The sequence below is a fragment of the Hyla sarda genome, chromosome 2 (genome assembly GCF_029499605.1).
Source record: "Hyla sarda isolate aHylSar1 chromosome 2, aHylSar1.hap1, whole genome shotgun sequence".
NCBI lineage: Eukaryota > Metazoa > Chordata > Amphibia > Anura > Hylidae > Hyla > Hyla sarda.
This window is the reverse complement of record NC_079190.1, coordinates 194,875,592-194,901,340: the sequence shown is the minus strand read 5'-3', so window position 1 is coordinate 194,901,340 and position 25,749 is coordinate 194,875,592. Positions and strand designations below refer to the sequence as shown.

At 44.3% G+C, this 25,749-nt stretch overlaps 1 protein-coding gene across 5 annotated transcripts in view; it reads left to right on the top strand.

Annotated features, from left to right (window-relative positions):
- Positions 1-25,749, top strand: part of CHST10 (carbohydrate sulfotransferase 10) — a 60,049-nt gene that overhangs the window by 15,429 nt on the left and 18,871 nt on the right. The window contains exon 1 of one of the 5 annotated variants that reach the window (XM_056556055.1): positions 17,443-17,571. The exons of the other annotated variants lie outside the window; for them this stretch is intronic. The gene's annotated coding sequence lies outside the window, so the exon portion shown is untranslated. Of the gene's footprint in view, positions 1-17,442; positions 17,572-25,749 lie in introns of those variants that run through there. 5 annotated transcript variants of the gene reach the window in all.

The following is a 25,749-nucleotide window of genomic DNA, read 5'->3' as shown; positions in this document are numbered from 1 at the left end:
GGTGATGGGTGGGATTATACGGTCATGGGGGGTGGTGAATGTTGTACCCTAATACACACCCTCTGACTGTATAATCCGCCCCATCAACTGATAATCACCCCCATTATGAAAGTTAAGTTCATGCCCATCTGATCGATTCCCTGAATTGTCAGACAAATTATGAACCCACATATCTCAGGAACTGGAGGAAGTATCAAGAAGTAAAAAGTATGATGAGGACAGTGATGTGTTATATAGGTCATCATCTGAATTCTCTGAAAGTTTAAGAAAAGTTTTTCCTGCTAAGGCTCATTTCACACTATGGCCCTGATTTACTAAGAGTGGAATGGAGTTTTCTTTGTGGGTTTTAATTCCCTACAATTTTTTTTCCACAGTATTTACCAAGGGTTTTCCTACATTTTTCACTCTCCCTAAATTTGCCTTTTTTTTTATTTATTTATTTATTTATTTATTTTTTTTATACATGCTCTGATCTGCATCATTTATTCCTCAGCTGAAATCCACCACATTTTCTGTGGAAACCTTAGTAAATATGATAGGTTTTTGTGAAAATGTCGGCGGCCACTCCCACTTTTCAGGTTTTCTTAGTAAAATGGAGAGTTAGTCTGGTTTTTTCAATTCTGGCGCAGACAGAATTTCTGGTACTCAACCCGAAAAAACATGTTGGGTTTGCAATAGTAAATGAGGGCCTATATCTTGCTATGTTTTAAAGACCCTTTTAGAATGTCCCATTAAGAAAACCCTTAAAAACGGCCATTACATGCAACGTTTTTTTCTCCCGCCACAAATAACGTCCGTTATTCATAACTGGCTATAACTGGTTATAACGGATAATAAAAAAATCCCATAGACTTGAATGGGATTTTGTAACGGCCGTTTTTAAGGGTTTTCTTAACGGGTCTTTAAAACTGAGCAACATATAGTGTGAAAGGAGCCTAAGTAGATTCACCTCATTGGGGCTTTGTATAAGTCATTGTGACTTTGCATTACTTCCTGTATATAAGTTAGCTCCCAGGATTATATTGAATTATTAAACACCAGTCTTTGCACTACTGTTAAATAATAAATGATGGTCTCCCATGGCTGACACTTTTCATATAGAACCCATAGTATGTGCACAAATCTGTGCTCTGGACTGTATTAACTGTTAGGAATATATAACTATATAAGAAATTGTTGGGGGCAGCGCTCCGGCCATGTTGTCTGGCCATGAGCGCACCCCTTCTGGTTGTATTGTTGACTCTGGGACTCGCTATGCGGAGCACTCCCGCATTCGAGCCCCGGGCATCTCCTTACCTTCCTCTGTCCCCTGCCTCTCTTCTGTTCTGTTTTGCCAGCGCGCGCATCCCCTTTAGCCAACGTTGCTAAATTTAAAGGGCCAGTACGCCCATAATTGTTGCCCTGCTGGGTGGACCGTATATTTGTCCGGCACCCACCTAGTGTGGTGCCGGATCTTCGTGCATTGTGCCTAAGAGAAAAGCGTTACCTTTTGAGTGTGCCATATAGTGTTCCTGACCTTGCTCCTTTGTCGCCTGCCTCCTGACCTTGTGCCCTGACTATGCTTCCTTGTTGCTGACTTTTGCCTTTGACCGGACTACGCTACCTTGCTGCCTGCCTCCAGACCCGTGCTTCGTCTGACTCCGCCTTCTTCTGTGCCAAGCATCACTTGGGCAACCTGTTTGGACAGATCGTGCCAGGGGTAGCGACCTGGGTGCCGTCTGCCACTGCAAGGCCATCCCGCTTTGCGGCTGGCTCTGGTGAAAACCAGCGGCACCTTAGACTCCGCTCGCTGGTACGGTTAAGTCATAGTCCACACAGGACAGCGGATCCACTGCTACTATTCAGCCGTTACGGTAAGATCTTTACAGAAATATAACGCATATGTCTATATACGCACATTAGCACGAATTGTTTTAAAGATTGTTTTAAAGCATTTCTTGGCTAATCTAGCTACAGGGATGTGGAAATCCTATCGCCCGACGCCCGGAACAAGTAGTTTTGGGCGCCGGGGCAGGTGAATTGTTCGTAGATTTAGCCCTGTATCGGGCTAGCAGGGCCAGAGCGACTTCCCTCTTATTTTTCTTTAATGCCGGTGTGAGGTGCAGGAGCCGATGCAAGTCTGCACCTCACACCGGCGCTCAGGGTGTATGGAGGGGGCGGCGGCCCCCAGCTGATTTCAGTAGCCGGGGGCTGCTGCTCAGAGAACCCACCCCGTGCGCCAGTCTGTCCTCCTTCACACACAGAAGTCCTCCCTGTGATGTGCAGTCTGTCCTCCTCACACATAGCAGTCATTATGGAGGTGAGGAGCCCCCGTCCCCGCTCGGTGTTTTCCCCATGCAGTATGTCCTCTATTTCCCCCCCCCCCCCCCCCTGCTCTGTGTTTTCCCCGTGCAAACTTGCAGCCTTCCCTGTGGTAGATGAGGTCCTGTGGAGACAGAGCAGGGGGAGGAGCTGTGTGTGGGGAGGGGATTGCGCTGTGAACCGAGCTGTGTGTGGGGGATGGAGCTGTGTACCGAGCTGTGTTCGTCCTCGCTCTCCCCCTGCTTCTTGTGTAATGTAGAGCGGGGAGTTTGAAGCTCAGGTGAGGAGGCCGAGCATTCAGGCGGCAGGAAGGGTGGTTGTATATGTATTTAATGTATAATTAGGGGGGGTTGTATCAGCGGCGGGTGTATGTGTATGATGTCTGTGTGTGATGTGTGTATGATGTCTGTGTATGTGTGATGTGTGTACAGGGATGTGGAAATCCTATCGCCCGACGCCCGGGACAAGCAGTTTTGGGCGCCGGGCAGGTGAATTTGTCATAGATTTAGCCCTGTATCGGGCTAGCAGGGACAGACAGACTTCCCCCGTATTTTTCTTTAATGCCGGTGTGAGGCGCAGGACCTGATGCAAGTCTGCACCTCACACCGGCGCTCAGGGTGTATGTAAGGGGGCAGCGGCCCCCAGCTGACTGCAGAGCCCCCTTATATCCTCTCCCGGAGGATGGAGGACGCAGCTCTACATCACACAAGAAGACAGCAGGGGGAGAGAAAGGACATCCACAGCTCGGCACACAGCTCCTCCCCTCCCCCGCACACAGCTCTATCCCTCCCCCTGCTCTGTCTCCACAGGACCTAATCCACCACGGGGAGGCTGCATGTTTGCACGGGGAAAACAGAGCGGGGGGGAAGAGGGGAGAGGACATCCGGTGTGAGGGGAGATTTTCAAACCCATGCAACCTCACACTGGCCGGGACTACAGCTCTGATGTCCACTCATGGCGGCTCAGGTGAGGAGGCAGAGAATGCAGGCGGCGGTGGCGGCAGGAAGGGTGGGTGTATATGTAGGGTGTGAGTGTATGTGTGATGTGTGTATGATGTCTGTGTGATGTGTGTGTGTGTGTGTGTGTGTGTATATAATTATGATGTGGGGGGGGAAGCGGTGGGTGTATGTATGGTGTGATGTGTGTATGATGTCTGTCTGTGTGATGTGTGTATGTAATGTATGATATTGGAGGGGGCAGCGGTGGGTGTATGTATGATGTGTGCATATGTATTGTGTGAGTGTATGTGTGATGTGTCTCTGTGTGATGTGTGTATGTAATGTATGATGTGGAGGGGGCAGCGGTGGGTGTATGTATGGTGTGAGTGTATATGATGTATCTGTGATGTGTGTATGTAATGTATGATGTGGGGGGGGGGGCACTGCCGCCACTGCTGCCAGTTGTGCCATCTAATTTTATTTTCAGTGGTTTCTGGCCACCCGCCGACCAAGAGTCCCACGGATGCACGCAAACACGCCCGAACCAAAACTACAACTCCCAGCATGTTACACCATAACCTAAACTGTAGAACTATAAAGTGTAACATGCTGGGAGTTGTAGTTTTGGTCCGGGTCAGCTGCAGAGCCATAGGCTGCATCAGGGCATGCTGGGTGTTGTAGTTACTAACTGTAATTCCCAGTATTCCTTGACACAGACTATGGCTCTGCAGCTGACACGAACCAAAACTACAACTCCCAGCATGTTACACAATAACCTTACCTGTACTACTATACAGTGCAACATGCAGCAACACCCACACAACCATAGGCTGTATCAGGGCATGCTGGGTGTTGTAGTTGTCTAGTAACTAAATGCAACTTCCAGCATTTTCTGACACACAATGCAGCACAAACTGGAGAAGCAGAACCCCCCCAGTAACACAGCGGCGTTCAGTGTTTTCCAATCAAAAGACTCCATATACAAGTCCCTATGAAGACTGAAAAATAGTGATTACAATATTTTAAAAAGTGCATATATATTTGAATAAGCCCCTTTCCTAATAAAAATTCTGATAATAAATGGTTCCAATAAAAACTACAGATCACGGCACATAAGATTACCCTCATACATCCCTGTATATGGAAAAAGTGGAGTTTTAGGGGTCAGATGGGGGGGGGGCTAGCTACAGCTCTCCCTCCGCTAATAGCCTGGCATGCTGCGATCACCGTGGCCGCTATTAAACCATTAGATCACCGCTGTCTAAGTTGACAGCAGTGTCTAAAGGAATCTTCTATCCATCCCTGGTGGTCTAGTGGGGGGGGGGATGGTACTATTTTGGTTGAAATTATTTCATCTACCCGGACAAGTGGATTTTCTTGAGGGACAAGTAGATTGTGTTCCGCTTCAGTCCCTTGGACAAGTATATATATATTTTTTTATTTCCACACCCCTGTAGCTATGTCTTTGCCATTAATAAATAATATAATATAACCATGCAAAGGCTTACTACATATATAGAGACAGTCAGCCAATATATATTCACCTTTACCGTAGGTAATAATTAAAGAAATGAAAAAATAATTCGCACTCAGGGCCCTTTCGGATATATAATCAGTTTAAATTATGATGTAAACATTGTATCAATTTATTTGATAAAACAGGTATTAGTACATATAATATTGTTTTAAAACTTACCACCGGGCCCTTTTGCTTTCCTGCTAACACTTAAAAGATACACTCTTTCAGTTAAAAATACATTTTCTTAGATGAAATAGCAAAAACATGCAATAAACCATCTAAATAATTCTCAAATGATATCTTGATGTAAATAATGCTTTCATGAATGAATATCCTAGACAAAAATATCCTTTCCAGCAAAAACTTACAACATTTGGCACAAGTGCATTTTAAGTAATAGAAGTAATTTACTAATCTGTATAATTTTCTGGCACCAGTTGGTTTGAAAACATTTATTTCCATTCAGAGAACCCCTTTAGGTGCCATCTTCAGAGGCGGCTCTTCCATTAGGCTACTTAGGCCACAGTCTAAGGGCTCACACTGGTGGGGGCCTTGCTCTGGCCACTAACCAAACAAGTAAAGCAGCCTCACTGTCACTTTAAAAGAAGTGGCTGCTGGAGCTGGTAGCTTGCCACGGATAGGCACAGTTAGTACGTCCCTGCCCTGCTCCCAGCTGCTTACCGGAGAGGAGGGCAGGGGACAAAGAAGTCGCCTCATCCTTTACCACTAATCTGGTGATGTGGCCTGACCATCTGTGGTCGCTGCCTTTTTCAGGTGTGTCGGTCACAAGCTCTGCTTCAAGGGCAAAGCTTTCAGTGCCTCCACTGTTCTGCACCAGCCGGTGAAAATTTAGAAGGTCGGCTGTAAGGTTCTAAAATTAAAAATGTAAATACAGACTATGTACACGCAGTACTATGACATCACTGTGCATATTAACCCAGTACTGTGACATCACAGTATGTATGATCCCTGTACTGGGACATCACTGTGCATATTAACCCTGTACCGAAAGTCACAGTACAGGGTAACATCACAGTACAGGGTTAGTATGCACAATGATGTCACAATGCAGGGCTAATATACACACTGATGTAACAGTGCAGGTTTAACCCCTTAAGGACATGGGGCGTATGGGTACGCCCTGACGTCCTGGTAGTTAAGGACACAGGACGTATCTGAACACATGGCTGCGGGGGCCGTTGAGGCAGGGGTACCGGTGGCAGATAACTGGAAGACAAGGGGCACCAGCGAGAGGAGCAGGTAGCTTGGAGGACCGGCAGGCAAGTGGAGGTAGCGGTGGCGTCAGAGGCAGCAGTGAAGATCGCTGTAAATTGATCTTCACTGCTGCTTCTAGGAGTTTCAAAACTACAACCCCCAGCATGCCCAAACAGCCTTTTGCTGTCTGGGCATGCAGGGAGTTTTAGTTTTGCAACATCTGGAGGGACACAGTTTGGAGACCACTGTGCAGTGCTCTCCAAAACTGTGTCCTTCCAGATGTTGAAAAACTACAACTCTCAGCATGCCCAGACAGTCTGGCATGCTTGTAGTTGTAGTTTTGTAACATCTGGAAGGACACAGTTACAAGATCACTCTACAGTGGTGTCCAAACTGTAGCCCTCCAGATGTTGCAAAACTACAATTCAAAGCATGCCGAGACTGTCCAGGCATGCTGGGAGTTGTAGTTCGGCAACATCTGGCCCTTCAGTTGTTGCTGAAATCCTACTCCCTACTGTTCTCCTCCAGTTATTGCATAACTACAACTCCCAACATGCCCTTCGGCTGTCTTGGCATGCTGGGAGTTGTAGTTTTGCAACAGCTGGAGGCACACAGGTTGGGAAACATTGTCTGTTTCCTAACTCAGTGTTTCCCAACCCGTGTGCCTCCAGCTGTTGCAAAACTACAACTCCAAGCACACAGACAGCCAAAGGGCATGCTGGGAGTTGGTTTTGCAACAGCTGGAGGTTTGTGCCACAGGGTAAATTCACATGGGTGGGGTTTACAGTGAGTTTCTCGATACAAGTTTGAGATGCAACAAATTTTCCGCTGTAGCTCAAACTCCCAGCGGGAAACTCTCTGTGAACCCCCACCTTTGTGAATGTACCCTAAAAACACTACACTAACACAAAATAAAAAGTAAAACACTACATATACACATACCCCTACAGTTACCCCCCCCCCCCAATAAAAAAGAAAAACATCTTGTACAGCAGTGTTTCCAAAACGGAGCCTCCAGCTGTTGCAAAACAGCAACTCCCAGTATTGCCGGACAGCCATTGACTGTCCAGGCATGCTGGGAGTTTTGCAATAGCTGGAGGCACCCTGTTTGGGAACCACTGCCGTAGAGTAATTTTGGTATCTGAGGCAAGTGTAATTCTTCCATCTGCGTAAGTCTCATGCAAATCCCTAATTTAGGCCTCAAATGCGCATGGCGCGCTCTCACTCCTGAGCCCTGTGGTATTTCAAGGCAACAGTTTAGGGCCACATATGGGGTATTTCCATACTTCTAGAGGAATTGGCTAACAAATTTTTGGGGGCTTTTACTCTTTATGAAAAAGTAAAGTTGGGGTCTACTGGAGCATGTTATTGTAAAACATTTTTTTGATTTTTTACACTAACATGCTGGTGTTGCCCCATACTTTTCATTTTCACAAGAGGTAAAAGGAAAATAAGACCACCAAATTTTGTAACACAATTTCTCCGGAGTACAGAAATACCCCATATGTGCACAACAAAACTCCAAGTGAGAGCACCATGTACATTTGAGGTGATTTGCACAGGGGTGGCTGATCGTTAAAGCGGTTTTGACATAATTGGGGGGGGGGGGGGAAAGCCCACAAGTGACCCCATTTTGTAAACTACACCCCTCACGGAACGTAACAAGGGATACAGTGGGGATCAAAAGTTTGGGCACTCCAGTTAAAAATTTGTATTAATGTGCATAAAGAAGCCAAGGGAAGATGGAAAATCACCAAAAGGCATCAAATTAAAGGTTAGACATTCTTATAATATGTCAACAAAAGTTAGATTTTATTTCCATCATTTACGCATTCAAAATAACAGAAAACAAAAATATGGCGTCTGCAAAAGTTTTGGCACCCTGCAGAGTTAATTTCTTGTACTGCCCCTTTTTGGCAAGTATCACAGCTTGTAAACGCTTTTTGTAGCCAGCCAAGAGTCTTTCAATTCTTGTTTGAGGTATCTTTGCCCATGCTTCCTTACAAAAGTCTTCCAGTTCTTTGAGATTTCTGGGCTGTCTGTCACACACTGCTCTTTTAAGGTCTATCCATAGATTTTCAATTATGTTGAGGTCAGGTGATTGTGAAGGCCATGGCAAAACCTTCAGTTTATGCCTCTTGATGTAATCCCCCATGGATTACGAGGTGTGTTCAAGATCATTATCCATTTGTACAAGCCATCCTCTCTTTAACTTCAGCTTTTTCACAGATGGCATCAAGTTAGCATCCAAAATTTGCTGAAATTTTATTGAACCCATTTTCCTTCTACTCGTGAGATGTCCCCTGTGTCACTGGCTGAAATACAACCCCAAAGCCTGATTGATCCACCCCCATGCTTAACAGTTGGACAGGTTGGAGGTTCTTTTCATTAAATTCTGTTCCCCTTCTTCTCCAAATGTACCTTTGCTCATTCCGGCCAAAAAGTTCAATTTTAAAGGGGTACTACCGTGGAAAACTTTTTTTTTTTAAATCAACTGGTGCCAGAAAGTTAAACAGATTTGTAAATTACTTCTATTAAAAAATCTTAATCCTCCCAGTACTTTTTAGGGGCTGTATACTAAAGAGAAATCCAAAAAAAGAAATTCATTTCCTGTGATGTCCTGACCACAGTGCTCTCTGCTGACCCTTGCTGTCCATTTTAGGAACTGGAGAAAATCCCCATAGCAAACATATGCTTTTCTGGACAGTTCCTAAAATGGACAGCAGAGGTCAGCAGAGAGCACTGTTGTCAGGAGATCACAGGAAATGCATATCTTTTTGGATTTCTCTTTAGTATACAGTCCCTAAAAAGTACTGGAAGGATTAAGATTTTTTAATAGAAGTGATTTACAAATCTGTTTAACTTTCTGGCACCAGTTGATATAAAAAAATAAAATAAAATTTCCCCGGTAGTACCCCTTTAACCTTATCGGTCCACAGAACTTGTTTCCAAAATGCATCAGGCTTGTCTATATGTTCATTTGCAAAGTTCAAACGCAGATTTTTGTGGTGAGGACGTAGAAGAAGCTTTCTTCTGATGACTCATCCATGAAGACAAGATTTGTACAAGTATCTCTTTATAGTGGAATAGCGTACCACAACTCCAGTGTCTGCAAGATCTTTCTGGAGGGATTGTGCAGTCAAACGTGGGTTTTGAATAGTTTTTTTCACAATCCTGCAAGCTGTTCTGTCTTTCTTGGTCTTCCAGATCTTGCTTTAACTTCCACTGTTCCTGATGACTGCCATTTCTTAATTACATTCCGAACAGAGGATATTGACATCTGAAAACGTTTTTCTATCTTCTTATAGCCTTCTCCAGCTTTGTGAGCATCAACTATTTTCAGTTTCAGATTTCTAGACAACTGCTTAGAAGAACCCATGGTACTGATTGTTGGGGCAAGGTCAGATGAGTCTGGGCATTTAAAACCTTTGAGATTGACATCACCTGGTCTTCCCAGATGATGATTGAGAACAATCCATGACACTGGCAGGTCTCAGCTTTGCAAAGGGGGCAGTGCATGCTATAAATTCTGCAGGGTGCCCAAACTTTTGCAGACGCCATTTTGTTGTTTTCTGGATGGAAATAAAATCTAACTTTTGTTGACGTATTATAAGAATGTCTAATCTGTAATTTGATGCCTTTTGGAGATTTTTCCATCTTTCCTTGGCTTCTTTATGCACATTAATAAAATTTTTTACTTGGGGTGCCCAAACTTTTGATCCCCACTGTCTAGTGAGCCTTAACACCCCACAGGTGTTTGAAGAATTTTCGTTAAAGGGGTTATCCAGGAAAAACTTTTTTATATATATCAACTGGCTCCAGAAAGTTAAACAGATTTGTAAATTACTTCTATTAAAAAATCTTAATCCTTTCAGTACTTATGAGCTTCTGAAGTTAAGGTTGTTCTTTTCTGTCTAAGTGATCTCTGATGACATGTGTCTCGGGAACCGCCCAGTTTAGAAGAGGTTTGCTATGGGGATTTCATTCTAAACTGGGCGGTTCTTGAGACACGTGTCATCAGAGAACACTTAGACAGAAAATATATATATATATATATTTATTATGTGTGTGTGTGTGTGTTTTTTCCTACATAACCCCTTTAAAGTTGGATGTGAAAATGAAAAATTATTTTTCCACTAAAATGCTGGTGTTATCCCAAATTTTTCATTTTCACAAGGGGTAATAAGAAAAAAGCTCCCCAAAATGTGTAACACCATTTCTTCTTAAAAATTTTCATGAAATTTTGGAATTTTTCATCAAGAAATGATACAAGTATTGACGAATATTTACCACTATGTTAAAGTAGAATATGTCACGAAAAAACAGTCTCTGAATCAAATTCATAAATAAAAGCATCCCAGAGTTATTAATGCCTAAAGTGACAGTGGTCAGATGTGCAAAAAAAATACTCTGGTCCTTAAGGTGAAAATGGGCTTGGTCCTTAAAGGAGTAGTCCGGAGCGCACTTTTTTCATTTTATCCAGTCCGGGCTGCAAAATAAAAGAAAACACACTTTCTCTTACCTGCCAACGAGCCCCCGGAGCTCCGGTACAAGTGTTCGGTCCCCGGGCTGTATTCTTCTTCCTGTTAGCCCGGCACGTCACACGGAGCTTCAGCCTATCACTGGCCGAGGCGGGACATCACTGCAGCCGGTGATAGGCTGAAGCTCCGTGTGACGTGCTGGGCTTACAGGAAGTAAGAAGAATACAGCTCGGGGACCGAACACCTGTACCGGAGCTCCGGGGGCTCGTTGGCAGGTAAGACAAAGTGTGTGTTCTTTTATTTTGCAGCCCGGATGGGGTTAAATGAAAAAAGTGCGTGCCAGACTACTCCTTTTAAGGGATTAATATGCAAAGTGAAAATACAGGGTTAATATACATAGTGATGTCACAGTACTTGCATGTTGTGATCTTGGGGGCCACATGTTTGAGTTTTGCCACACAAAGTCTAGAGCTGCCTCTGGTCGTTTCATTCACTACAGCACAGTGCCAGGACTTCTATGGTGGATTCTGGCAGAATCCAATTCTCCAATGGAAGTTACGCTATGGAACTTACTCTGTGTAAACTGAGCAGTAGGATCACAATGAGATAAATTCCATAGCGTGATGGGCCCCTAAAGCTGGGATTTTTTTTTTAAATGCCCAGAAAATCCCATACCCACTGTGGCATTTTTTTTGTGGCCAAAAACGCTGCAGCCAGATGTTAAGAGAGTCGATAGAGAAATCTGATGCACATGACATTTTATTCGCTTGTATCTTGGGCTGCCCCTGTGAGTTAAATCTATGGCGGTTTAGAGCTGGTGTATATTTTTTCTTAAAGAGTACCTATCACCATCTAAAATTTCCCTAATCCCCCTCCCCATCTGTCCCTGACTTTGACAAAGTCTATCCCTGCATTTATTTTGCTTTAAAAACCCCTAAAAATACCTTTTTTCTATGCTCTTTGGTAGTGCAGTTGTCATAGCAACGGCAAGTCTGGAGAGGAAGTCAGAGAGCAGTGCATATATAATTAGCCATGTGGAAAGTGGACAGAGGGGAGAGGAACTGAGAAAAAGAGAAGAGGGAATGTATCATCTCTGTTTGATCCCTGCTTGTGTATGAGCTGAGTGCTCTCCCTCCCTCCTGCCTGTCTGACAGGCTGGGAGCTGCACTGAGCTGATTTCAGACACTCGCTGAGTCCGAAATGCTTGCTGACAGGATTGCTAGGGAGACGCCAAGTGGAGAAGTTTTTAAAGAAAAAAAAAAACATGAAAGGAGGAAATTTTTTTTTTACATAAAAGCAATTAAAAAGTTATTCAGCAGGACTTTATCTTTAATATATAAAAGTTTGTTTCATGAGAGGTACACTTTAAATTTACGCTTATGTGCAGGTGTAAATTTTTGATACTCCGTGTGAGGTTGCACCAACTTCTTTTAAAAAAGTGTGCAAATTCATTATATATCGCTAGACAGTTTGATAACTTTGCACAATTAAAACTGTTATAAAAAAAATGCATGATTAAAAAAGGGTAAAAAGTTGCAAATGATAAATTCCCTATGTGACTGTATGCAGAATTTTAGGGGATGAATTTTAGTAATTTTATATCTGTATCTGAGGTAAACTGACTCATATTTGGTTATGTGACAGCATAAGAAGACCTAGCCTTAAAGGGGTACTCCGGTGGTCAACGTGTTTTTCCTTTTTTGACTTACCCAATTTGTTTTGTTTCATTTCTATTCTTGTTTAGGCTACTCTATTTCCGTTCTATGTTGTCTTTTTATCCCCCGCTTTGTTTTCCTATCTTTGCTTCTATTTCCTGTTTCTTGCTGTGCTGAAAACTACAAATCCCAGCATGCCACATGCCTTGCTGGTTTGGGGCGGCTCCTTTTTTGTTCCGCCCTTTACCCACCCTTCTATTTTCCCGGGTGGGCCCCTTATACACAGCACACTAATATAATCAGCCCTGGTTGGGATACACTGGCATACACACACAAAAGGGACTACAACTCCCAGCATGTCATTCAGGCATCTTCAATCTTTGGTATAACACCAGCATGCTGCCTCTGTAGTCTCCTGGGGGTTGTAGTTCACCACACCTCTATAGGGCATACACCAGTGTTTCCCAACCAGGGTGCCTCCAGGTGTTGCAAAACTACTACTACCAGCATGCCTGGACAGCCAAAAGCTGTCCGGGCACGCTGGGAGTTGTAGTTTTGATACAGCTGAAGACACCCTGGTTGGGAAACAATGCACTTTGTTTGTAATATACTGAATAGGCTAGGTCAGTGTTTCCCAATAAGTTTGCCTCCAGCTTGTTGCAAAACTACAACTCCCAGCATGCCCAAAGGCTGTCAGGGCATGCTCGGTGTTGTAGTTTTGCAACAGCTGGATGCACACTCAGATAACACTCTTATCTTCTCTGTCGTATTTCGGTGCAGACCTGCATCCTCAGAAGACAGAGCAGGGAGAGGGGAGATGAGGAGATGTGTATGTCCTCTCTCCCCCCCCTGCTCTGGCTTCTTTCTCTCATGCACACCTGCGTCCTCCAGGAGGGGGAGATGAGGGGGCATGGCTTCTTTCTCTCATGCACTTCGGAAAAAAAAGCTCTGATGTGTTGTCCACAGCCTAATCCTAACATGGCCGATGTTGTGGACAACAGTAAGAGATCCAACACAGAACCACAGAACTTCCTGGCCCACAAACAGGTAAGAAAAAAAGACACATGCTACACAAACATATAATAAATGTCAAAAAACATGAACATTAAAAGAAGATGCAATATAGCCAAAAATGGTAACCACCGGAGTACCCCTTTAATGAGACCTAATGTCACCTTGTCTATGGTACAAATCTTCTCCCTCCAGTTGTGATTGATGTGCCACTCAGACAATAACCTGGGCTCCTCTCCTTTCTTAGGCTCATTTAGCATCTTCAGTGAAAATAAAAACTGGAGCTCTTCAGGGAGCATGAGGAGGTGTGTACATTCTAAACATTAATGACAATTATACACTGTTCACAGCAACAAAAAACTGTCAGATTAAAGGTTCCTCTCTATGTATCACAGCAGCTGAAAATAACCTTTTTCTAAAACATATATACTTTAATGGTATGCTTTAAAATGAGAATAACTAAAGCAAAAATAAACTATAATTAGTGACCTATAGGTGAAAAAATATATCAAATAACGAGACACAGGTCCTATTGTTAGATGGACAGCACCCTATGAGAGAGATAATGTACCACAACTGTCGGTCACTGCGGATATATCAGTGGTACAATTAAATATATTCTCATATATATTCAATGGTGCTACTCATAATCTAGGACCTCTCCCCACACCACGTGAGAAAGGTGATAAGATAAAATATTACAATTTGGTATCCGTTCCGACGCGTTTCCCCCCAACTTGTGGGGTTTCTCAAGGAACTAATAGGATACAATCAACAGTCATAAAAATAACTCGTCTCTGGTGTTTTTAGATTGTCTCTGATGCAGTAGGTGCCGTAACTTGATTGACACCACTCTCATGGCCGATAAATTATGGACAGTCTATTGTACTGCATCTCCAAAGAAGAAGCGCTATCTCATGCCCGCCTTGTACCAACAATGGATACCGAGCGCCACAATAAGCGCACTCCTTAATCACCGGCGGCACTCATGGTACATGTTGTGGTACATTATCTCTCTCATAGGGTGCTGTCCATCTAACAATAGGACCTGTGTCTCGTTATTTGATATATTTTTTCACCTATAGGTCACTAATTATAGTTTATTTTTGCTTTAGTTATTCTCATTTTAAAGCATACCATTAAAGTATATATGTTTTAGAAAAAGGTTATTTTCATCTGCTGTTATACACAATTATACACTGCTCAAAAAAACTGCTCAAAAAAAATAAAGGGAACACGAAGATAACACATCCTAGATCTGAATGAATGAACTAATCGTATGAAATACTTTTGTCTTTACATAGTTGAATGTGCTGACAACAAAATCACACAAAAATTATCAATGGAAATCAAGTTTATCAACCCATGGAGGTCTGGATATGGAGTCACACTCAAAATCAAAGTGGAAAACCACACTACAGGCTGATCCAACTTTGATATAATGTCCTTTAAAACAAGTCAAAATGAGGCTCAGTAGTATGTGTGGCCTCCACGTACCCGTATGACCTCCCTACAATGCCTGGGTGTTACGCCGAGCGCTCCGGGTCCCTGCTCCTCCCCGAAGCGCTCGCGGCGTTTCTCTCCCTGCAGCGCCCCGGTCAGATCCGCTGACCGGGAGCGCTGCACTGACATTGCCGGCGGGGATGCGATTCGCATAGCGGGACGCGCCCGCTCGCGAATCGCATCAAAAGTCACTTACCTGTCCCGGTCCCCGGCTGTCATGCTCTGGCGCGTGCGGCTCCGCTCTCTAGGGCGCGCGCACGCGCCAGCTCTCAGATTTAAAAGGCCAGTGCACCAATGATGGTGCCTGGCCCAATCACCCTAATTAGTTTCCACCTGCTCCCTGGCTATATGACCTCACTTCCCCTGCTCTTCCTGGCCGGATCTTGTTGCCTTGTGCCTAGAGAAAGCTACTCTGTGTTTACCACTACTGTGTTCCTGACCTTCTGCTATTACCATTGACTACGAACCTTGCCGCCTGCCCCGACCTTCTGCTACGTCTGACCTTGCTCTTGTCTACTCCCTTGTACCGCGCTTATCTCAGCAGTCAGAGAGGTTGAGCCGTTGCCAGTGGACACGACCTGGTTGCTACCACCGCTGCAAGACCATCCCGCTTTGCGGCGGGTTCTGGTGAATACCAGTAGCAACTTAGAACCGGTCCACCGACACGGTCCACGCCAATCCCTCTCTGGCACAGAGGATCCACCTCCAGCCTGCCGAATCGTGACACTGGGCATGCTCCTGATGAGGTGGCGGACAGTCTGGACAGTCTGTGGTGCAATGTAGCGTTGGTGCATGGAGCGAGACATGATGTCCCAGATGTGCTCAATCGGATTCAGGTCTGGGGAACGTGCGGGCCAGTCCATAACATCAATGCTTTCCTCTTGCAGGAACAGCTGACACACCAGCCACATGAGGTCTAGCATTGTCTTACATTAGGAGGAACCCAGGGCCAACCGCACCAACATATAGTCTCACAAGGGGTCTGAGGATCTCATCTTGGTACCTAATGGCAGTCAGCCTACCTCTAGAAAGCACATGGGGGGGCAGTGCAGCCACCCCACACCATTAATGACCCACCACCAAACCGGTCATGCTGGAGGATGTTACAGGCAGCAGAATGCGTTCTCCATGGCGTCTCCAGAATCTGTCACATGTGCTCAGCGTGAACCTGCTTTCATCTCTGAAGAGCACAGGGCGCTAGTGGTAAATTTGCCAATCTTGGTGTTTTCTGGCAAATGCTAAACGTCCTGCAAAGTGTTGGGCTGTAAGCACAACCCCCACCTGTGGACGTCAGGCCCTCATACCACCCTTATGGAGTTTGTTTCTGACTGAGTGGACACATGCACATTTGTGGCCTGCTGGAGGTCATTTTGCAGGGCTCTGGCAGTGCTCCTCCTTACACAAAGGCAGAGTTAGCGGTCACGCTGCTGGGTTGTTGCCCTCCTACGGCCTCCTCCACGTCTTCTGATGTACTGGCTTGTTTCCTGGTAGCACCTCCATGCTCTGGACACTATGCTGACAGATACAGCAAACGTTCTTGCCACAGCTCTCATTGATGTGCCATCCTGGATGAGCTGCACTACCTGAGCCATTTGTGTGAGTTGTAGACTCCGTCTCATGCTACCACTAGAGTGAAAGCACCGCCAGCATTCAAAAGTGACCAAAACATCAGCCAGGAAGCATAGGAACTGAAAAGTGGTCTGTGATCACCACCTGCAGAACCACTCCTTTATAGGGGTGTCTTGCTAATTGCCTATAATTTCCACCTGTCTGTTCCATTTGCACAACAGCATGTGAAATTGATTGTCAATCAGTGTTGCTTCCTGAGTGGACAGTGTGATTTCACAGAAGTGTGATTGACTTGGAGTTACATTGTGGTGTTTGTGTTCCCTTTATTTTTTTAAACAGTGTACCTAGAACTGCCATACCCAGTGTATAATAGACAAGCAGTGGACTTATGCCTCGTTCCCTACAGGTAATAAGGAACAGTCACATGGTGCAGTGATGCATTGTCTGAGACTGATCACATGACTGTGACCTCATCAGACTGTCTTCACAAAAGCGATCTATGTGACATGTTTGCTATGTTGTCAGTGAGGACCTGCCACCTGCCTGGGCACCTCAGCATGCTGCCACGTGGGAACAGATGTCAAGGATTGTTACCATCATGAAGGGCCCACATGGGATGTAGCCCCGCACCCCCTTCCCCTCTTTTGTATCTTTTTCCATTCTTGGGTCTTTTCTATTTCTGCCTTGGTGTTTTTGAAGGGTTAATGCTATGTTATTAGCTTTATTCTGAGTGTTTCTTTCAGGGGCCAGTTATTGCTAGGCAGATTTACATCTGTGCAGTTGGTTTCTGGGCAGAATTGGTGTTATCCTTGATTGGTACCCATCCTGAGGCAGAAATATCCTGCCATATAAATGATGACCATCTGCCACTGATACCAGTCACCTGGAGAACCGCATCAGAGCAGCTGCTTTCTGGGTGTCTGTTTCTGTCAATTCTTGGGAAAGAAAGATGGAGAATTATTCTGATACTACTAATTTTACTCCTAGTCCATTACCCACTAATGTTCAGGAGCTTTATGCTCAGCTCCTGGCCCGTTCCGCCGCGGAGGGTGTTGAAGAATGGTTACGGCACTGCATAGCCTCTTCCGTCTCACCTGCTGTTGTCGTTTCTCTGAACATGACTGCTTCTTCTGCACTGCCCTATACAGATGTGCCTGGGCCTCAGCCTACAGCTGTACCGGATGTCTGTCATCTCCCTGTACCGGAAGCCTTGTCTGCAGATGCTTTTGCTGTTCTATCCATTCTAAGTGCAGGGGCTCCCCCCTCTGCTGAACCTTACTCTTCTAGTCAGAGACGCAGAGCTCCCTCCTCTGTACCTCGTCAGCCGTCTGTCAGTGACGTACACCTCCCTCCTGCTGCCAGCTCTGGAACTCCGGCTGGTGAGTGTATACCCCACACTGTCTTTTACACTCCTTCTGTCTCTGCTTGGGGGGGGGGGAGTTAATCCTTCTGGGCTCAATGTTTTTTCTGGCCTGGCTGCCTTCTTTCATTTGAATGCAGATATGCCTGAACAGGTTAGCAGGGCTGCTACTTCTAAAGCAGCTACTGTGTGGGTTAATCCCCCTCTTGTGATGGGGGGAGCATTCATTACCTGCTATGGTGTTAATCAGTCTGCTTCTAGCTCTCTTCCTTTCCCTTCTTTGTCATTGATAATGTGGCTTCACCCTCTGTTAACCCTTTGACTGCTCATCCAGTCTCTTCACATACTGTTACTACTTCTGTTGTCGCCTCTGGGGTTTCTATGGCAACAGATCTTTCTCCTCTCCCTTCTCCGAAGTGTGTTATCAAGAGGCTTTGACTTGTGATCTTTCCCCTTTTAGGAAGAACTTTCCCCTTTGGGAATCTTAAAACAAAATTTTGGAAAGGGGATTATATTGCTTTATTTTCTTTATTACCCTCAAGTAAAGAAACCCAAGTCAAATCCTCAGGTAAAAAAAAAAGGATAAAGAGGAGGAGCGTTGTCGTCCTGTTAGGTACTTTTACAACTGGCTGCAAGACTTTAGCATTTATGCAGCCGTGTTGGGAGAACACAGTCAGCAGCATTCTGCTATGTTTTAACATGTAGATGTTGAGGGGCATTTATCAAAACTGAACTTGCTTTTTGTTCAGTTTAGAGAAAAAAATGTTGCTGGAAAAGTGGTCGCCGTGCGCCAAATTTATCAGTTGTGCATGGACTTTGATGAATGCCCACTGAACTCCTCTAAATAAATGCTGCAAAGCAGTGGAGAGACGTACGACAATTGTTTTAAAAGTCGCACAGAACTTAAAACAATTGTCGCATAAAGTGATATAGGGCAGGGTTGAATTGCCCTGTGATTTCTTCTAAATCAGGCCCATGCGACTTCTTTGCGACTTTTTGCAGAAAAGTCGCACATAATTTAGTGACCACTACACAAAGTGATCTAAAGTGATCACTTTGTCATAAAAATTAAACAGTCTAAATGAAATGTTGCAGGAAAAGTCATACACGACCAGTCTGCAACTTTTCTTGCGACAAATTTAGATGAAAAAGCTGTCTAAACAGCTTGATAAATTCCCCTCAGTGTTGGTATCCCACAAGAACTTTGGTGTTACAGCATTGGCTTACATATTAGATGTTTCGTCAGAAGCTTACTGTACACCCAAATGTCAAATGGGGTCAGAAGGATGTTGGCTTTGGCTCAATTTATTGCTTCCACAAAGGGGTAAACAATTGCCTGGCACAGTCTCTTCTTCTTTTGCAGGCCAATTGCAAGTACCGCCGCTCACATGCTTTAAGCGGGTCAGTGGATCAGTAGTGTCTCAGCCCTCTGCCAAGGAGTCTCTTTCCCACACCCTGGACTACGGTGATGCTGACAAGCATGTTGTCATATCTAAACTGATATCCAGACAAGCAGAGAGCTGAAGTACTGAAAGAGGGTTTCTCCATTGGTTTTTATGTTTTTTTTTATTGGTTTTTAATGGTAAAGGTTGTGTTTGGGTTGACAATCTAAAATCAGTTAATTTACATATGGAGGTTGTAGGTGCAAAAATTTGCATGTAGGTCTTAGAGGGGAGAATGGAGGGGTCTTTTTCCTTCCCCTCCATTCTCAGATTTCCATTTGTCCCCATTGGGCATTGTTCCTAAGAAAGAATTTGCTTCATTTCCCCTCATTTACCACCTCTCTTATCCAACTAAGACGGCACTGAATGATGAAGTTAATGTGTCTGAATTTGGGGTTGTTTATGTCTCTTTTGATTCTGCACTGGCTCTATTGTGTGAGGTTGGGCCTGGGGCTTTTTATTTGCCAAGGCTGACATCAAATCTGCCTTATGCTTATTGCCAGTGCAGAAATCTGTTTTCAATTTGTTTTGATAAGGCTTCATCCATGGGATTTTCTCTCTCCTGTTTCTGTTTTGAAGCATTCTCTAAATGTTTGGAGTGGGTGGTGAGATCTCCGTTTCAATGTGGTTATTTGTTTCGTTTCTTAGATGATTTTGTGCTTATTGGTGCAGATTATGATGAGTGTTTTTCTTTACTTAGCTGTGAGTGCTTTGGAATTCCTTTAGCCCAAGAGAAGACAGTTTACCCAAGTCAGCGGTTGGATTTCTTGGGCATTTCTATCGGTTTAATGTTGGGTAAGCTAAAGGTCATGTTAAAGGAGCTTCAGAGTCTGCTAGGCATGTTTGCCTTCCCTTTTTTTTTTTTAATAGCTAATTTCAATGGTTCTTTTTTTTGGCAAGAAGAGTTTGTGGATTCTGAGTCTTTGGGTTTACTCACCGATGCAGCTGTTTCTTTAGGTTTTCGTGTCTTTTTTTTCAAGGACATTGGTGTGTAGAACCATGGCCTGTTTCTTGGATTGAGGGTTGGTTTACATCTAATATTGTTTTGTTGAAGCTGTTTTTGGTAGTGGTATCTCTGGTCATTTGGAGTTCCTGTTTTCGCAACAAGATACTTTTGGTTCACTCAGATAACAAAGGAGTGGTTTTCGCTATAAATTGTCTATTTTATAAATCCGGTTATTAAATTGTTGCATCATTTCGTATTAGTCTGTCTGAAATGGAATGTGTGGTTAAAAGCTTGCTATATTACTGGTGTTTCCAGGGCTGCCATCAGAAATTTTGGGGCCCCTTACACAGCTTGTAGTCTGGGCCCCCAACTCCACCCTCCTTCCCAAACTCCAGGACAACATATTTATTCTGCACTGACTAAATAATACCACCATACTGTAAGTAAATAAAAGCCACTATACACAGACCAGTATCACTAATAACACCACTATACAAGGGACATATAATTCCGCCACACCATGACCACTACCATTACCAATGACTAACTTTGCTATATTGTTACTTATTAAAAACCAATATAAAAAAGATCAATAACCCCAATTATAGAGGTAGATTGGAGCTGTACACATGTGCTGCAGACCATATAAGTCATTACAGGTAGATACTCACAGGGGGGCGTCTTCTCTGATCAGAGTCATTCACTTTTCTCTTTCTTCTCCATCTGTCCTGGGTCATCATGAAGATTTCTTCCAATCACAACTTGCCTCCACCGAATCTGCCGGACAAACATTTTAGGCTTCTCTCTACAGCGCAATCTTCAACTCTATACAAACCACCTATATGTATTACACTGCCCCATATAGTAGTCCCTTCTGTGCCCCTGTATAGTATTAGGCACCAACATTGTTCTTGTACATTATAATGCCCCCTCGCAGTGTTTTCATACATAATTCCCTCTCGCTGTGCCCCCATACATTACAATACCCCCATACATAATAATGCCCCACTACATTGCCCCCATATATGTTAATGCCCCCTTACATTGCATCTATACATTATAATGTCCCCTCACTCTGCCCCCATACATAAAAAAGCCTCTCCCTCTTTCCACACAGCTCCATGAAAAAAAAAAAGCCACTCACCTCTGCATCGTTCCCTCGCAGCTTGGCTTCTCTTTAGGCTTCCTGTGTGAATAGCGTCTGCAGAGCCGCTGCCGCACAGGAAGCACGAGCTGGAGTGACTGGCTCCTTCCTGTCACGTCTTAAAGGCACACTCAGTATTGAATGCTGCGGCTCGGGAATTCGGGTGTCTGATCCACGGGTGCCCCCCCCCCCTCTTCACCCACTGGCCCAGTCGCAGAGGTGCACCAGTCCCAGCATGTGGCAACCCCGGGCCCCTTACTGGGGTACCTGCTGTATCCCCCTGATGGTGGCCCTGGGTGTTTCTAACAAAGTTGCTGATACGTTGTACGGTGCTCAGTTCCACAGGTTCACTGATCAGGTTGGCTCTCAATGCCCCCCTCACCTGTGGAATTAGGTTCTGGATTGAATTATCGGTTCGTTCAGAATTCTTTGTCTGCCAGAACGGAGGAGCGATTACCGTAATTTTTGGGCTTTGTTATGTTCTTTATGTTTGGATAACAGTGTGTGTTTTCAAGTTTTTATGAGGTGACTTTGTTTCTTCGTTTTTTGACTCCCTTATTGTTAAGGGGCTTATCCCACAGTGTCAGGTATTTAATTTTTTCAGAAGTGACTAGATGTTAGGCCTATGTGTTCCTATTTTCAATTCATTTACTGCGGTATGCATTTTGTCCAGTGGTTCTGGTGGAGCAGTTTTTGTGCCTCCGCTCCCTGGGTTTTCCTTTAAAAAAAAAAAAAAAAAAAAAAAAATTCATAAAGATGGGTCTCCTCTTACCACCTTTTCAGTTTAACATTGAGATTGTCAAATGTTAAGCTCCGCTCCCACTCCTTTTTGGGGAAGCCACCGAGGCTGCTGTGATGGGCCTTTTTGATAGTGACATTTAAGTTTGGTAGATGTCCTATTATAGATTTAGATCCAATGTACACCCTGAACTTGTATTTCCTTTTTAATTGCTTCTCTTTCAGCCCCCACACACACAGTTGTGTGGCTGTTGGGTCGTTCCTTTTGTGCATTGGGCCTTTTAGAGGGCATTGGTTCGATCCTACGCTATTAATCTTAGCATGGACTCTGATCAGTTTTGTTTGTTTTGGGGCAGTGATTGAGGTCTCTGGTGGTCTGGCCTAGTTTTGTTTGACCAGAGCTGCCATCTGGCCACCGCCCGATATCTTGATCATCCATGCGGGTGGAAATGATTTAGGTAAATTTAATACTAAATCTTTGTTTAAGGAGTTTAAGCTATTTTTTTCTTACTATACAGTGTTTCTTTCCATCTTGCAAGTTGTTTTTTTCGGAGGTGGTCCTGCGCCTTATCTGGGCTTTGGCTGAAGATTGTTGAGCGTATTCGGAAAAAGGTAAATGGAGGCATGGCTAAGTTCATGCACTACATTGGTGGCTTTTCTTATCTCCACATAGATCTTGAAGGTTTTAATCTTGGCCTTTACAGGTCGAATGGAGTGCACTTATCTTTGATTGGCCTGGATACTTTTAACCTGGGACTTAATTGAAATGGCTGTGGCAGGTGGGGTGCATGCCCCCTTTCCATAGGCATGCTGTTGTGCGGTCACCCTGCTTTGCTGGGTGGACATTAGTTCTGGGTTTTATGGTTTATACTGTTTGTTTGATTTATGGTATTTTTAATAAAGTTATGTATTAGTGTGTTTTGCTAATCTGTAAAATTGTAACTCATAATAAACAGCCTCGGCCATATTTGTTCCAAGTCATTGTCCTGTCTTTTCTTTAGTGTTAAAGTGTAACTGTCATGGATATTGTACCCCCAGAATAATAACATGATAGGTCCCCGGTTATTAGTGGTGTACCCCAAGGTTCAGTACTGGGACCGCTGTTGTTTAATTTATTTATCAATGATATAGAGGATGGCATTAACAGCTCTGTTTCTATCTTTGCAGATGACACCAAGCTTTGTAGCACGGTACAGTCTATAGAGGATGTGCATAAGTTACAAGATGACTTGGATAGACTAAGTGTCTGGGCATCCACTTGGCAAATGAGGTTCAATGTGGATAAATGTAAAGTTATGCATCTGGGTACTAATAACCTGCATGCATCGTATGTCTTAGGGGGGATTAAACTGGCAGAGTCACTGGTAGAGAAGGATCTGGGTGTACTTGTAGATCACAGACTACAGAATAGCATGCAATGTCAGGCTGCTGCTTCCAAAGCCGGCAGGATATTGTCATGTATCAAAAGAGGCATGGACTCAAGGGACAGGGACATAATACTCCCCCTTTATAAAGCATTGGTACGGCCTCACCTGGAATATGCTGTTCAGTTTTGGTCACCTGTCCATAAAAGGGACACTGCGGAGTTGGAAAGGGTGCAGAGACGCGCGACTAAACTAATATGGGGCATGGAACATCTTAGCTATGAGGAGCGATTAAAGGAGTTACAATTGTTTAGTCTTGAGAAGAGACGTTTAAGGGGGGATATGATAAACGTATATAAGTATATTAATGGCCCATACAAAAAATATGGAGAAAAACTGTTCCAGGTTAAACCCCCCCAAAGGACGAGGGGGCACTCCCTCCGTCTGGAGAAAAAAAAGTTTAGTCTCAAGGGGCGACACGCCTTCTTTACCGTGAGGACTGTGAATTTATGGAACGGTCTACCTCAGGAACTGGTCACAGCAGGAACAATTAACAGCTTTAAAACAGGATTAGATACATTCCTGGAACAAAATAAGATTAATGCTTATGAAGAAATATAAAATCTCATCCCTTCCCCAATATCGCGCCACACCCCTACCCCTTAATTCCCTGGTTGAACTTGATGGACATATGTCTTTTTTCGACCGTACTAACTATGTAACTATGTAACTATGTAACTATGTAACTATGTAACTATGTAACTATGTAACTATGTAACTATGTAACTATAGTATAGATGATGACACGTGTAATGCAGCTATACTTTTTGGCTGCTCTTTATCCCACATTATCAGCAGGAAAATAGTTTTATTGTGTGGTCAGCAACTGTCGGATAGGCGTGGCTGGGGATCATAATTGCCCATCTCCGCCACGCCTATCCCCTGTAAGTGAGCGCAGGGTTCACTGTGAGATTGATACATAGGTCCCCACCCCCGATGTCCATGATGTGCGGTCCGGCGTGACTCCACTGAGCCTATACATATAATGTGCACCTTTATGATATACAGTACCCGTACTCCTCTTCTATCTTCTCCTGGTGCCGGAGACGCGCTGCTTCTGCTTTCACTAGAGACATAGAGAAAGCGCTCACTCCCGTTGTGTGCCACAGCTCAGTGCGCCTGTGCAGTGCTAGAGGCAGGGAGCGAGCTCTCTGTCTCTTGTGAAATCAGAAGCAGCGCGTCTCCGGCACCAGGAGAAGATAGAAGAGGAGTACGGGTACTGTATATCATAAAGGTGCACATAATATGTATAGGCTCAGTGGAGTCACGCCGGACCGCACATCATGGACATCGGGGGTGGGGACCTATGTATCAATCTCACAGTGAACCCTGCGCTCACTTACAGGGGATAGGCGTGGTGGAGGCGGGGCATTACAATCCCTAGCCACGCCTATCCGACAGTTGCTGACCGCACAATTAAACTATTTTCCTGCTGATAAAGTGGGATAAAGAGCAGCCAAAAGTACAGCTGCATTACACGTGTCATCTATACTATCATGGTATTAGTCTGGGGGGTACAATATCCATGACAGTTGCACTTTGTTTTCTGGGGGGCGGGGTTCTGGGGCCTTACATTCCCATGTCAAGGGCGGGTAACTATCATGAAGGGCCCTCATGGGATGTGGCTTCATGCCCCCTCGCCCCCCTCTTGTATCTTTTTCCATTCTTTTCTATTTCTGCCTTGGTGTTTTTGAAGGGTTAATGCTATGTTATTAACTTTATTCTGAGTGTTTCTTTCAGGGGCCAGTTGTTGCTAGGCAGATTTCCATCTGCTCCATCTGTGTAGTTGGTTGCTGGGCACAATTGGTGTTAACCCTGAAATATCCTGGAGTTTATATAAATGATGACCATCTGCCACTGATACCAGTCACCTGGAGAACCGCATCAGAGCAGCTGCCCTCCCTGTCTTCGTCACAGTTGTTTATTAGTGGGCGGTCACCCACTGGGTTTTATGGTTTATACTATTTGATTAATGGTATTTTTAATAGTTATTTATTGTAACTGTTAAACTGTAACTCATAATAAACAGCTGTGGCCATATTTGTTCCAAGTCGTTGTCCTGTCTTTTCTTTCGTGTTAAAGTTGTTTTGTGGGACAGGGTTCTGGGTACCCATGCAAGGTAGGTGACGGCATTGCCAGCAGTAGAGAAAATGTAAGAAGCAGTGTACTGGGCATATACTACCCGTATGCAGGTGTTATCATATTCCTTGTGTCACATTGTCAGTGTGAGTCTGTGTCCAGATCTGGAGCCCTGGTTGGTACAGCTTCCTGACTAATAACATGGCTGCTGTCATTATTTTACACAATTTCCATTTGGATTATGTGTAGATCCAGGTTTCTGAAAGAGAAATCTGTTACGTTATCTTAAAGGCTGAGTTCCCCTTTATGAAATGCCAGCAGTGCTGAGTGGCCCCTCATGTAATACCAGTGTTGCTGAGTGTCCCCTTATGTAACTCCAGCAGTGCGGAGTGCCTCCTTATGTAATGCCAGTGGTGTATGTATT